Below are 16,424 nucleotides of genomic sequence, written 5' to 3' on the forward strand. Positions count from 1 at the left end.
CTGTAATGCTTAGTTAAGCAGGACTTGACAATTCATCTAATATTGGTTTACATTATATTCCATAATTATATTCGAAATATACTATAATTCTAAATAGAGTAAAAAACAGAAGTTTATGCATCTAGAAAATTTAGATGGAAACCCAAAGCTCTAGTTGTGTTGCGAAAAATTTAGAGAAATAGCAAGAGTAATTTGGTAAGAGTTGGATTCTCAGCCTTCACATGCACATCATCGCCTGTATAACTATCATTCAATAACTTAGAGCAATATAGGTCTTTAAGCCAACAAGATTTTACAAATATCATTTTTTAATTCTTACCTGAGGATATATTTTTGATTATTGTTGATTTTAGAGAGAGAGGACAGGGAGGGGAGAGAGAAACATCAATGTGAGTGACACGTATTGATTGGTTGCCTCCCGTACATGCTCCCACCAGTTGCTAGAAACAGCAACCTAGGTATGTACCCTGACCGGGAATTGAACCCACAATTTTTTGGTATATAAGGCGATGCTCCAACCAGCTGAGCCACCTAGCCAGGCAGGGCTACAAATATCTTTTTAGCTTTTCAGAACAAGGCCATTACTCAAACTGAGTCCTGTGCCTCAAAATGGCTACTTGCAAAGTAAGCATCAAGTGAATTAGGTTTAGAATTAAGTGAGTTTAGAAACCTATAGAAATCAGACCTCCTGGCAGAATGTTTTTTGTTCATTGTAAAAGCAATATCTGGGTATGTATTTTTAATCTATAAATTATCTGGAGGGTGATAGAGGAAAGAGAACCATAGATCTGCTCTGTACTTACTGATGCTTTGGAAGCAATATCCGTAATGGTGCAGAAAACAGCCAATTAATGGCTTTTGTGGTTTTCTAAATGCCTGAGTAAAATTGAGGTGTTTAATAACCACAAAAGCCCTTTACTGCCACTATAGTCCTAAAACTCCAATCACAATTCATATTCTATACCAGCATTAAAGCTGGTCCCAAAAAAACCAAAGCATAAATCTCTTTTCAAAACATCCCCTTTCTCCTCAAGAGGGTTATGATACTATTTTTAAAGCTGTATTTTTAATTTCTTTCTGTTTATCTCAGTGACTCGGTAGCAGATAAATATGTTAAATGAGATGGCTTGCAAAGCCAAGTGTTGACCATGTGCTTTATGAAGAAATTACTGTGTAAAAAGACAAGGACACAGCACGTTTCTATTTTACTGTATTTTGATTCTACTATAGGGAAGTAAAAACCCAGTAGCCTGCCCTCCTGTTGATATCTAAAGCAGAGAAACTCTGGTAGAGATACCTTGGGGATTATTTAGTTGGATCAGATATGAAAACGAGGCCAGAAATGAGTTGTTTAAAGAGATAAAACTAGTTAACAATAAAACTTGAATTCTGTCCTCATTCCCACCGGCATTGTTTCATGTCTGGATTTCTAGAAAAGTCTTCTGCAATAATTCACTATTTGTAGAAGAACTGAATGACACCTCTTTAACTCCAACCCCTCATCCACATTCCTGAGGGAACCTTCAAAGTCTGTCCAGGGTGATGCCTACCTGTGAGTACTAATTTTCTTGAGAACACAAGGCTCCAGGCTCCCAACCTATGTTCCATCCACAGGCCCTTTAGTGTCCACCTCAGACATGATGCTTTAGGAATATTGGGTTATCACTATTCCCCAAAACTACCACTTTCCTCTCATGGCCTCACAACTTTATGTATGGAAATATGCCTGATTTTCTTTTTTCCTTTAACAACTTTTTTACCTCTCTCTTTTTGATCCCTACATGCCTCCTATACTTACTTTTCCTTTTATGATTAAGAGTCTATGTCTTTTCTTTTTTATTATTATTTTTTTAAGCAGGGTTCTTAAAGATTTGCATGACTACCCAGAAGATAACTACCCACATAGGAGAAAATCATACCACACCTTAGAAATTCCCAATTTAAAATGGCTCCTTGTCAACAGACAATATTTGATCTCATTTTTAAGAATAGAGAGAAAAGAGGAAAAGTCGCAGTTACTATCTTGCTCTGTTCCTTTTTATTTGTACTTTATTACTGTCTGAAATGAGGTTTCTTACTTCTTTGTTTGTTTGTGTTTTATCTGTTTCCCCACATTAGAATATAAGCTCAATGAGGGCTCTCCTGTTTACTGTATCCTCAGTACCTGGCACAAATATGTAAACAAATAAGCATATTGTTATTTGAAATCTACATAATGTCACTAAATGTATTAATAATATTTTTCTTCACTGAAAGAAGCAATAAAAGAATCCCAACTGCCTTCTTCTCGGTTCTTGTTCCTGTTATGTTTGTACAGGTTCAATAGAAACCCTGCCTTCTGTCCCCATCACTAAAGGGTATGAGACTGTATAGTGATACAATAGACTAAAACAAAATAGGAATCCCCCCTTCAAACAAAGGACAGGAGTGTTGCAGATAGTATCCAGATCTTTCTTGATCCTGAATTTCATAGAAAATAAAGAAAAACTGAAGCTCTTTTGGCTGATCTCCACCTTTTGAGAACCTATAATTTCTCTCATTGGGGTGAAAACAAATCAGAATATAACCTTCCTCACACAGCACAGAACTAATGTCGCAACAATTAATTGGTTACCTTCTCCCAATCAGGTTTTGCAGAATAAATTTTAAAAATTAGTGTGAAATGGAGTTGGGGAAGATCGTGATCTGAATGCTAATTTTTTAAATTTCTTTATTGATTAAGGTATTACATATGTGTCCTTATCCCCCCATTGTCCCCCACTCCCCCCCCCAATCATGCCCACACCCCTGTTGTCTGTGTCCATTGGTTAGGCTTATATGCTTGCATGCAAGTCCTTTGGTTGGTCTCTCCCCCTTACCCCCACCCTCTCCTACCTTCTCTAAAAGCTTTGAAGGTCTGATGGATGCTTTTTGAATGCTAATTCTTGATACCACTTTTCCCATGTCTTTAATGAAAGGACTCAATAGACACAAGCATCTTGATAGGGAGACTAAATGGTCTTAAAGTACCTAATGTTGGAAGTGATTCCAAGAAAGAAGGTGCTCATTACCTTTACTCTTTACTCTTTGAGATGCAGGGTGAGAGAGGGAGGAGATCCAAGACCTGAAAGGAGCCTAGAAAAGGACCATGGATCCCATGGTTGCTGAGAAGATCTGGTGGCGTCCCGCAGTATACCCCTTCTATTTCTTTGTTATGGGGTGGGGCCACAACATTAGTAACAAAGAAACAGAATTTCCAGAGGATGAGGCCCAGAAATCAGGATTTTAAAAAGATTCCCAGGTGATTCTAATGTGCAGCCAAGGTTGAGAGCCACTGGTGTAGAGGAAGGAAAGTGGTTGCCTGAATCCACTGACTCAAGTGCTGCTGAGAACAGCTGTGGGATTAGGGAGTCTTGGGGGGAGCCCGATAGCAGAGAGATGCATTCACCCTTCAGAGAAGCAGCCCAGTGAGCCAACCAGAGCAAATAATCCAGGCCTTCCTTGCTTAGACGTTTGCCCCTGACAAAGAGGTTCCAACATAAGAGCGTTCTGGATGCTGAACAAATCCACCTCACAGATAAGTAAATACAATTTATTAATCATTGAAAGACCTCAGCAAATTGAGGAAGAGAAACCCAGCTGAGTAATCCAACAGATGATTCCCATTGAGGCGAAGCCAATGGAAACAAAAAAGGAATAAAGGAATAACTTTACAATTATGACATTTCATTACATGAAACTTTCATATCATATATGAACATGATTTTTTCAAATATTTCTTTCTCTGTATTGTACTCATACATTACAAGTCCATTTCTTCAGTTACTAACCATGAAACTGAAATTTTCAACTATCCTTTCCTTTCCTTCCTGAGTATTCAGCAATTGACATTTTCCACTTCACATCCTTCATCCTAGCGCCAGATACTTCTATTCCTACTTGCCTGTGCTCATTTTCTGTGCTAGTTCACCTTCCACATCTAGGACATGTTTCTGCTCTCCTCTAATATGTTGTCTGAAAAAGTGGTACTTTCATTACTTTAAAGGACTATTCTACTCTAATCTGAATAAATATTTGGGGAGAATTATATGCAATTTTTTTTAGATTAATTTTGGAGGTAACTAGGAGCTGCCAAATAAAAAATTCACTTAAGCCTGATCACTGGGGCGCAGTGGTGAGCATCAACCCATGAACAGGGGGTCACTGTTAGATTTCCAGTCAGGGCACATGCCCAGATTGTGGACTCGATCCCCAGTAGAAGGCATGCAGGAGGCAGTCGATCAATGATTCTCTCTCATCATTGATGTTTCTATCTCTCCCTCCCCCTTCCTCTTTGAAATCAATAAAACTATATGTTTTTAAAAAGGCATGCACAATAGATTTTATACCCTCTTCAAACAATGTTTTTAAAAGTTACCATGACGGAGTAGCTGATTAAAAGATGCAGTCAAAAAGAATCATTAAAACAGTTTCATTTGGGAGAAAGCAGAGTAGAACTTCTAGGAGAGATTTTCTAAAGAGCCATCTATCTCCATAGTTTTGTCAGTTAATATTTTCATTTCTAAAACAAAAATGTGGATTTCAAAATTTTTTCAATAAAATAAAAATTTAAATTTGGCAGCCACTAAAACAGTAGTATAATGTTGGGAATAAAGTATTTTTTAAACTGACAAAAAAAAATCAAAGTTGAATTGAGTGTACAATGATTCAGAGAATATGAAGAAGCCTTCTTTCCTTGTCTAGGTATCAGAATGTTGCTCACTCTGACATTTCATGAACAAGTGTAGGGATCTTGTCATCTGTATTCACGTAAGCTCCACTGGTTCACAGGCTTCCCTCTACTCTGTCTCCAGCACCTACATCAGCACTAAAAAATACATTGAATAATTAAAAGGATGATTTATTTTAGCAAAACTCTTTTAGGAACTTTTAAAAATCTGGCAGATTAGATTCCTTAATATCTTGAATATATAAAATTTCCATATCTAACAGAAGGCCTAGAATGTTAAGGTTATTGATAAAAATCATTCATATGGCCCATACCCTATCAATGCTCAGAATCTTCATGCACAGAATTTGCACTGTCCTCTAAACCATCCTTATCATGATAGTTTCTTTGTTAAGAAGAATTTGGGCCCATTGGGTTGATGTACCAGTAAGCATCATTAATTCTATGTTAACAAAGAGTTCATATTTTGTACTTGTAAATTAAGGTAGATATAATGTGCCAAAGTATAACATTAATTTTTATTTCGACTTAAAATACAGCTAGAGATCCTGTATCATGTTCACAGTGACTTGCCAAGAAAATTTGCTGCAGAAAATATAGCATTTGTCTGCACCAAAACAAACAAAACTTAGTATTTTTAGAAAGCAGCCCAAGTCTCTCATTTAATATTATCTAAATATGTATCTACCAATCTAAATTTAAACTGGTGTAGTGACTGACTTGATACACTAGGATGGGTGAAGGTATAACACCAAAAATGTGAGATGTTTGATGCCCATTCAAAAGGTCTTGGTTCCTAGACTGCATATGTCAGTGGCCAATGGTTACTAAAGTAAAATAAAACAAGGTAGAAAATAATCCTTTCCAATAATCCTGCAAAATATCTACATAAAATCTGTATAGTTATCTTATTTTTTTAATCTTTATTGTTGAGATTATTACAGATGTGTCTCTTTTTTTCCACCTATAGCCCCCCTCCACACAGTTCCCACCCCACACCAGGCCTTCACCACCCTATTGTCTGTGTCCATACATAGTGCATATAGGCATATAAGAGCTTTGTTTAATCCAGGGGTGGGCAAACTTTTTGACTGGAGGGCACAATGGGTTCTTAAACTGGACCGGAGGGCCGGAACAAAAGCATGGATGGAATGTTTGTGTGAACTAATATAAATTCAAAGTAAACATCATTACATAAAAGGGTACGGTCTTTTTTTTTTTTTTTTTTTTTTTAGTTTTATTCATTTCAAACTGGCCAGATCCGCCCCCAGGCTGTAGTTTGCCCACAGCTGGTTTAATCTCTTACTGCCCCCTGTCGATCTCCACTTCCCTTGGAGAATTATCAATCTGTTCCATTTCCATGCCTCTGATTCTATTTTATTCACCAGTTTATCCTGCTCATTAGATTTCATATTCATTTAATTTTTGATTCAATTGTTAATAAATATGTATTTGTTGCCATTTTGTTGTTTATATTTTTTATCTTTTTCTTTTTCTTCTTCCTCTTCTTAAAGAATACCCTTCAACATTTCATATAATACTGGTTTGGTGGTGATGAACTTCTTTAGCTTTTTCTTGTCTGTGAAGCTCTTTATCTGACCTTCAATTCTAAATGATAGCTTTGCTGAGTAATCTTGGTTCTAGGCCCTTGCTATTCATCACTTTGAATATTTCTTGCCACTCCCTTCTGGCCTGAAGTTTCTGTTGAGAAAACAGCTGACAGTCATTTGGGCATTCCCTTGTAGGTAACTAACTGCTTTTACTTGCTGCTTTTAAGACTCTTTCTTTGTCTTTAGCCCTTGGCATTTTAATTATGATGTGTCTTGGTGTGGTCCTTTTGTTTGGGGTTCTCTGTGCTTCCTGGATTTCTAACTCTATTTCTTTCACCATGTAGGGGAAGTTTTCTGTCATTATTTCTTTAAATAGGTTTTCAATATCTTGCTCTCTCTCTTCTGGCACCCCATAATTTGGATGTTGGTATGGTTGAAGTTGTCCCAGAGGCTCCTTACACTATCTTCATATTTTTGGATTCTTTTTTCTTTCTTTCTTCTGGTTAGGTGTTTTTTGCTTCCTCATATTTCAAATCTTTTACCTCTACTCTACTGTTGAATCCCTATAAATTATTCTTTATTTCAGTCAGTGTATGCTTAACCCTTTGAGTGCCAACCAATATCCTAGGAACTATGCTAAAATTGCCAAGGCATTTTTGCTGGTTTTACAGCAGTTTAGGAAAAAAATTATGAATCACAAGTAAATGAAGTTACACATTCAATATCTTCCACAAAATCGTCATCTTCACAGCAAGAATTGACATACTTAGCAATATCATCATCACTAATAAAAGCAGACTTAGAACTGGACACTTCAGGAGGAGCGCAATCACGCTCCCCTGCACTCTAGAACTCTATATTCAGTAGTTTTCTTTCTTCCATTTCTCTCATTTGTGATATGTTTTCTTTGTCTCCACATTTTGGCTGCTTCCCTGTGTTTGTTTCTATGAATTGGGTAGACCTGCTACATCTCCTTGAGTTGGTCAAGTGGCCTTGTGTAGTAGGTGTCCTATAGGGCCCAGTGGTCCAGGATCCCCAATTACGTGAGATGAACACTCTAGGTGCACCCCTTTGGGGTATGTGTGCACAGTCTTGTTTTAGTTGAGACTTGATTGCTGTTGGTGTCACTGGGAGGAACTGAACTCCAGGCCAACTGGCTGTGGGGTCCAGCTGTGTCTACAATGGAAGAGCTGCTGTGCATGAGATACCTTTATGGGGCAGGACTTGCTTCAGTGGGACTTTAGTGCTCACTGAGTCCGCCTGCCCCTTGAGTGTGTCGCTTATGGATGTGCAGAGTTGTAGTCTGGTATGTTCTGACACTGACCACTGGGTACACTGGCTCTTGGGTCTCCAGGGAGGTGAAAAGTCGGCTACTGCATGGGGCCACCCAGCAGGAGCTATAGAGAGATCTACAGAGTCCTCCTCTTTGTGTTGGGTTTGGAAGTGCCCAGAAAAGGCCCAGCTGTGAAGCAAGGCAGGCTGGTGCTGGTGCTGGTGCTGGGCCTTTTATTGATAGGTTTGGCGCTCCCTGACCCAGCTGCAGCTTGTTTGAGATTGTCAAGCACAGGCTATTCATATGCAAAAGATGCTGCAGGCAGCTTGGGTGGGGTTATAAATTGGATGAGGCGGGGGTCTTCAGGAATCACCTGGCAGGAGCAAACAGAAATGGCTGCTAGTCAGCCCTGGACCCGGAAGGTCCCTGCACTGGAACATTGACCTCTGTGAGCACCTCCTTCTGGGAGAAAGCCACCCCTGAGTTCCTGCCTGATGCCAGATAATCCGGTTCCTCCTCATATCTGTCTGGGTCCCCCAGAGCCTCGCCTGGCACTGGAGCTCGGAAGAAGCGGGACTTGTAAATTCAGTTCCTGTGCTGGCCTTTTAAGAGGAGCAGCTGGGTCTCCAGCAGCCTCTGTGTCACTGAGCCCCAGTCCCCACTGGATTTACAGCCCAGCCCGTAGTTAGGGGGACTTCTTTTCCCAGCTCTGGGTCCCTGCGCTGGGGCTTTGGTTTGGGGCTGGGACCCCTTGCTCCTGCGGGCGGCCTTTACAGAGACAGCCTCCGTCTGGATTAAAAAAGCAGCACAGGTGGGTGCTGGATCAGCCCTCTCCTTGCCTCCGCACCGCCTACCAGTCTCAGTGCGCTTTCTTCTTTGTTTCTCTAGCTGTAGTCCTTCCGTTCAGCCAGGTTTCCGGTGGTTCTGGATGATGGTTGTTCTGTATTTTAATTGTAATTTTGATGTGGTTGTGGGAGGTAGTGAGTACAGGCATTTGCCTACGCCACCATCTTGGTTCTAGTTATCTTATTTTTTATGCTTGTTACATAGTGTGCAATATATTTAATAATGTGAAAAAAGAAGAAAACATTCTTGAGCAACAGAAATTACCCTAACTAGCAGTTCTGTATAGAAAGTCCATAACATTTTACTTTGTGTTATTCAATCTCCTTTGATGAATAAGCTTTGGGAAGCCTTTATACAGATCTTATGCAGAGTCATGCACCAAGCAGATTCTTATTAAACCTTAATTGACTGTTTTGACCACATTTTGTTAATGAGTTTTTCTAGTCTCTAGTCTGGGATGATTAAAACTCACCCTTGTATTGGCTAGGTTATTTAATAGCTAAGATATTTTGCTAAATAATATTCAGCACAGCTCTAGGTGTTGTCTGAAATAGCTTCCTACCCATTTCAACTCGGCTATAGACTTGATATTGGCACAGGACCCATTGCTTCCCACAGTTTCTTGTTTATTACTCTGATGAAAGTGTGGTAACCTAGCTGTTTGTAAGGGCTGAGGACATCCCAGGTCTCTTTGTCATGGCCCAGACGGGTTACAGTCTGCATTTCATTCTCCCCTGATATCATCTGATGGTCTTGGCATTGGAAAGGCCAAATATGCACTCACATGTTACCAGTGGTTATAATCACAGTTTTAAATGTGCAGCAACAGTGCCCATCGTCGTCTCAGGAGAGAATTTGGCAGGAAAATGGTCCTTCACTGTGCCTCCAGGTAGACTGTCTACACCTGTCATTACCTGGCATCTATACACAAGTGGAATAATCTTCCCAATTTGTATTTGGGCACAATGCCATCCTAGCAGATGGACATGAGTGTATGTAATTGGGAAATTATACATATACATTAAATAGGCAGACTAGAAGCATGATTCCTTTCTAGGAACATCCAAACATCTGTCTGCTCTGAGCTCTTGTGTGTACTGTCTGCACCATATGTCATCACAGTGGGAGGGCCTTGTCAGAGATGAGAAAGGAGCACTCATGAATTCCATGAAAACTGTTACATAGGGCAACTATGCTTCACCCGGAGCAAAAGAACCATACAAGTATTGTGAATATCTTTGTTATAATTTCAAGATAGAAAATTTTAAGAATTGATTTTGGTAGCAAAAAAAAAAGGCAAAACACGTCTCATATTACAGGAAAATTAAAATTTGGATCAATTTAAAAAATGTCTTTATATGATATGATTGTGTTATTTAGGCCTTGATAGACTCATTTAAAGGTTTACTATTACTTATTTAAATTGCTTTTGCCTGAAACCAAAGCCATCATACCAATCAGCACTTTTAAAGCAACTTTGTAACTCATCTTGCAAGGCAAGGAGTATTTTTAGCCTGTGTTTGTTTTATTTACTGCAGGTGTGCCCCAAAGTAGTAAAGCAATCTTTATTATTTGAAGTATAGAATCTCAATAATTTGGAATCCTGTCTAAAATAAGATTAAGGTATATCCATAAGTATGTTTTGTCTTTTGACCAGAAGTTTTTTTTTTTTAAATTTTGAAATATTTCAGCTTTGCATATAAATTAAAGGATTATATTAAATTGTCTTTTAATATTTATTTATTTTTAAATGACTGAAAATTATTTCTTCTGGTTATTTTTTCAGCCTGAATTGCTGTAACTTTACCTTTCTTTGTCCCTTATGAACTTTTCACATGCTTAGGTGATTGTCTATCTCTTTCTCACAGCTCTTTCAATATGAAATTAATGACTAAAAGTATACTAAAATAATATCATAAAAATACAGATCATTATTATAATTACTACTTGTGAACTTACCTTTTTACTTTTCAGTGAATATATGTTAGAAATTTTAACATAAATGTAAATTTCATAAAACTACAACCAACCATTCATAGGCATTTTTTTTATGACTCCAGAATCTTAGAACTCAATACTACTCAAATGAATTCATATGTGGTATATTTCTTTTTTTCTCTCTCTTTTTTTAAGTGCAGACATGTGATTTCCAAACCTGCTATGATTTTATTTTTTTTAAAATATATATCTATATATTTTATTTGAGAGAGGAGGAGAGAGTGAGAGAGATAGATAGAAACAATAATGATGAGAGAGAATCATTGATCGGCTGCCTCCTGCACACCCCACACTGGGGATTGAGCCTACAACCCAGGCATATGTCTTGACTGGGAATCGAACCTAACCTCATGGTTCATAGGTTAATGACAACCATTGAGTCACTACAGCCAAGCCAATATGTTGTTTATTTCTAATAAGATAACACAAGATAAACTTGGAATGTTTTGTTTACTAGTATCTTTGAAGTTTATATACACGATGCATTGGCAATGCATGTGACAAATGTTCAACAGGATGTTCTAGCTCAACTAGACTCATGTAGTAGTTATGAAACATTAATGAAAAATTAGGCCTGGCCAGTGTGGCTCAGTGGTTGAGCACTGACTTATGAACCAGGAGGTCACGGTTCAATTCCTGGTCAGGACATGGGCCCCAGGTTTCAGGCACAATTCCCATTAGGGGGTGCACAGGAGGCAGACAATTAATGATTCTCATCATTGATGTTTCTATCTTTCCCTCCCCATTTCTATGAAATTAATAAAATATATATTTTTTAAAAAGTTAGAATTGTGCTTATTGAATGACTGGAAATAAGCACTATCATATAAAATTACAGACTTTGGTGTTTAGAAAATTATATATACAGTGGGGCCTTGACTTACGAGTGTCCCGACTAACGAGTTTTTTGAGATACCAGCTGTCTCTCGGCGGATTTTTTGCATTGAGTTGATAGAGTAATTTGAGTTAACGAGCTCCTTAACGAGCTCGGTCTCGGAACAAATTAAACTCGTAAGTCAAGGCCCCACTATAATAAAAATAATGTACATGATCTATGTAGTCTAGAGAATATTTAGAATTTTAACTATCTCTACACTTGGGCATTTAAAATAACTTTCTTCTGTATTTGTAACATTTAGATGCTTTATTACTATAAATACAGTGGTATATATTTTGGTTGTCCAATTATAAAAACATGAATTTATTAAAATATCTGATCATTTAACATTTAATGATCCAAATACTGAAATTAATAAGCTAACTGGTCATCTTAAATTATACAAATTTGCATTATAAGTATGATTAGAAACTTTCTGTCACTACATCATTTTACTCTTCTCTTAGGCAATCTCTGCGCTTCAATGATCACAAATACATGTAGATGACATTCAAATTTACTTACCAACCCAGACTTGAATTTCTAAGGCAGCCCTAATGTCTCTTTGGCACTTTAAACTTAAGGTGATCATGATCAGATATAGATTCTTCACCTCCAAACTTTTTTTTTCATTTTTTTCTTTATCCGATTAATGGTGTCATTGTAATCCTAGTCATTTCTGATCCTAAAAATGTTTTTTGTTCCTACTTTTCCCAGTCATACCTTCACTTTCCACTATGTACTTTTAAATTTCTTATAGTTGCCAGTATTTTCTCTCTCTTACACCAAAACACAAATGTACACACCAGCCTTTTCATTGTTGCCACAATTCATCTGTGCCAACCATGTTGTTCTACTCTCCAGCCCAAAATATGCTTTGTATTTTCCAAAGTGTCACTCTGAATCTTCCATATTTTCTTAAGTAAAGAGTTTAAAAATGCAATTTATTTTATTGAAAACTAAACCCTTTTTGGTATTCAGAAATCAGATTTAATTTAATTTGTATATAATGATTTTTAAATAGGCGAATGGCAAGTACTTCAGTTTTATCAGATTATGTTGATGTAATTGTCTCCATTAACATTAACAGATTTACCAAAACTCTCAGTTTAGTTATCTTAGGAACTTGATTGTGTCAACACTCTGTATGTTAGTTTGGGTTCTCCAAGAGGCAGATGGCAACTTGGGATTAAACATGTAAGCATTTTATTAAGGAGCATTCTCTGTGACAAAAATAAATAAATAAGGAAGCCAAGGAAGGCTGGAAAGCCCTCACACTGTGATATCTGACCCAAAGGAAAGAGAGGTGGGAGCCCCTAGACTTTCCTGGTGCAATGGCATTCTAGGGACATTCCTTACGATTATATAGTGAATAGGACTCCACCAACCTTATTATATTGTTTGATTCTGGCCTCAAATATATATGCTCTAAAATAGATTTTTACATATATTAAATTAATCTGCAATTTGTTCATTTTTATCTCAACCTTCAGTGTTGCCAACAATGAAAATGCATCCATTTTTAACAATTCATAAGGATCCTGAGAGTCCATCAGTTTTCCTCAGATAAGAAGCTGCAAAGGTCCCCTTTCTTATTAGGAATATCCATGGAAAATTATGGAATTTTTCATTTTGTTGGTAGCTTGTCAGTTTATTCAGAAATAGCAATTCATCATATTCCCTGATCTTAATAAAATAATAAGCATGTTTATTCTTTAGTCTGGTTGTTGCTTGAGTGAGAAAATTCAGAGGTAGAAATTTAATAATTCATGACTGACTAGAAAATATAATTTTTTTCTGTATAGCTCTTTTGTCAGCCAACTATGTTGAGCCCATTATTATTATAACCAGGTACTAAAGAGGATAAACATAAATGAAACATGTTAAAAAGAAGGACGTAAATGCCTTTGGATGGACTAGTACTTTTGCTTGTAATCAAGACAGTTTTTGTAGGCAAACCTGTGTTTTAGAAAATCTTACAGGCTGAATGCAAACCTGCCATTTTCTAGATATAGGTGTATAAGAGAATGCACACAGTTTTTATTTCATGTTAGTATAACATATATAAGTAGAGCTAAACTGGCATAATTTTTTTCAATTTTATTTAGTCGCAGTGTACAGTCAATATTATTTGGCATTAGCTTCAGGTGGACAGCATAGTGTGCAGATAATAATATGCTTCACAAAGTGGTCCCTCCAGTATTTCCGGTACCCACCTGGCACTCTACTTAGTTAAAACAATATTATTGACTATATCCCCTATGCTGAGCTTTACATGCTGGTGACTATTTTGCAACTACCAATTTGAACTTTTTAATCCCTTCAACTTTTTCACTAAGTTCTCCCAACACTTCCCTTCTGGCAACCATCAGTCTGTTCTCTGTGTATATGAGTCTGTTTCAGTTTTTTGTTTGTTTATTTATTTTGTTCCTTAGAATCCATATATAAATGAGATCATCTGGTATTTGTCTTTCCCTGTCTGACTTATTTAACTTAGCATAATACCCTCTGTCACAAATGACAAAACTTCATTCTTTTTTTATGGCTGAGTACTATTCATTGTGTACATGCAGCACCACATTTTTAACCATTCGTCTATTGATGGACACTTGTGTGACTTCCATAGCTTGGCTATCAACACTAATAAAAGAGAAAAATGGTAATTGGCGTACAAGCTACCCTTTTCATTGGCTAATCAGGGCTATATACAAATTAACTGCCAACTAAGATTGGCAGTTAACTGCCAACAAGATGGCGGTTAATTTGCATATGTAGGCACAATGCAGGGAGGCGAAAGGGAAAGCAGGAAGAAGCCCCCTGCCACTGACAGTGATAGGAAACCCAGGGGGGAGCTAAGAGCTGGGGGGCAGGGCAAAGGCGGCCCTGGGGCCGCCTTTGCCCTGCCCCCCAGCCATGATCGGAGAATCAGGTGCCTTTTCCACCCTGGCCAGTGATAGCAGGAAGTAGGGGTGGAGCCAGGGATGGGAGCTGGGCACGGTCGAAGCTGGCAGTCCCAGGAGCTAGGGGTCCCTTGCCTGGGCCTAAAGCGAAGCCCACGATCGTGGGGCCGCTGCAGCTGCAGGTCCCTGCTACCCGGGCCGGACGCCTAGGCCAGAAGCGTCAGGCCTGGGCAAGGGGCCGATCCTGCGATTGGAGGGTGATGGGGGTCAATGCCTGAGGGCTCCCAGTATGTGAGAGGGGGCAGGCTGGGCTGAGGGACACTCCCCCCGGCCCCACACCCAGTGCACGAATTTTGTGCACCGGGCCCCTAGTTGTAAATAATGCTGCAATGATCATAGGGATGCATATAGTGTTTTGAATTAGTGTTTTGGGATTTTTCAGATATCAACCCAGAAATGGAATCACTGGGTGGGTCATAAGGCAATTTCATTTTTAATTTTTTGAGGATCCTTCATGCTGTTTTCCTTTGTGGCTCTACCAATCTGCATTCCCACCAATAGTGAACAAGGGTTCCCTTTTCTCCATATCCTTGTCAACATTTGTTGTTTTGTAGATTTAATGATTATAGCTATTCTGACTGTTGTAATGTGATACTGATTGTGTTTTTAATTTATACTTCTCTGATTATTAGTAATATTGAGCATCTTTTCTTATGTCTATTGGCCATCTGCATGTCCTATTTGGAGAAGCCTATTCAGGTCCTCTGCCAATATTTTAATTAAATTTTTTGTTTGTTTTTGTTGTGAGTGTGTGAGTTCTTTATAAATTTTGAATATTAACCCCTTATTAGATGTATCACTGGAGAATATCTTATGCCATTCAGTAGGTTGTCTTTTTGCTATGTTGACAGTTCCCTTTGCTGTGCAAAAACTTTTTCATTGGAGAGAGAGAGAGAGAGAGAGAGAGAGAGAGAGAGAGAGAGAGAGAGAGAGAAAGAGAAATTAATTTGTTGTTCCATCCATGAATTCGTTGGTTGATTCTTGTATATGCCCTGACCAGGGATTGAACCCACAGCCTTAGCATACTGGTTCTATGATCGAACCAATCAAGCTACCAGGCCAGGGCTAATGTTGAAAAACATTTTAGTTTGATGTCGTTCCATTTGTTTATTTTTTTTTCTTTTTAAACTATGATGTGATAATAGACTTGATTTTTGGTCCCACAACTAAGTCTCAAACAACATTTGTTAGCTTGGCCTTTATAAATATTTCTAGTTTCATCTCCTAAACCTCTTATCAGCACTAGAAAATCTACTAGATTAATTTCACTTGAATATATATTTACTGAAAAAAGAACTTAATCAGATTGACTATTTGGCAAAAACCCTTGCAGAAAATCCAAAATATCCATAGACACATTTGGTCCACGCCCAAAAGATTATTGATATGTGCTGACATTTTAACAGCTCATGCATCAGGAGATCCCCTCCTCAACTTTTTGTCCTCTGAGCGTTTCTCTAACTACAGGATTCTTCTCAGAAATCATGGTTAATATAAATTTTGTTCTTCTGCAAGATTGGAACCTTAACCCATGTACCTAACCTCATGAGCCATTATCAGCTGGGACACCTAGGCAAGAAGGGTTATTTTGGGCAATACAGCCACAGCACAATGATTGGACCAGTAAAAAAATAAAAGATATTTTATGTATTAATTCTATAAACTAAAAATGTAAATAGACATTATGGTCTATTTTAACTCAGGGACATTTTATAAGCATGGATATTTTTGACACCAAATAGCAAGGACCATCTGGTTTGGACCAAATAAACTCATGGATGTTTTGGGCAGATGTTTCAAGAACATTTTGATATGAATCAGCTATCTCAGTGGATGTTTTGCACAGAACCAATTACTCAGTTTTGTAGTATTTAATCAGGTTCATGTGTTTATTAGTAAAAGAAGAAACAGGTAAGACTGACATTTGGTGTGTGTTTTTTTTGAAGATAGCGTTTATCTTCAGCACTGTCAAAAGACCACTATTTTAATATTTAAATCATAAATACCTCAAACAGTTTCATACCAGAAAAAAAAGTTAAGAATGGTAAATTTCCAAATAAAACATGCAGGCAATAACTATCTTCGGTCATATTGAAATAACTGATAGATTTCCACATTGAAGAAGGATGGGTAGTTCCTTTGACTTTGACTAAATCTTTGGTTATTAATGTGAAATTTGTCTTCTGCTATCACTACCACTCTCTGTCAGTCT

The 16,424-nt window shown here is 37.8% G+C and overlaps 1 protein-coding gene across 1 annotated transcript in view; it reads left to right on the forward strand.

Annotated features, from left to right (window-relative positions):
* KHDRBS2 (KH RNA binding domain containing, signal transduction associated 2) overlaps positions 1 to 16,424 on the forward strand; it is a 503,504-nt gene that overhangs the window by 308,833 nt on the left and 178,247 nt on the right. The window lies entirely within an intron of this gene.

This window comes from Myotis daubentonii, chromosome 6 (genome assembly GCF_963259705.1).
Source record: "Myotis daubentonii chromosome 6, mMyoDau2.1, whole genome shotgun sequence".
Classification (NCBI taxonomy): domain Eukaryota; kingdom Metazoa; phylum Chordata; class Mammalia; order Chiroptera; family Vespertilionidae; genus Myotis; species Myotis daubentonii.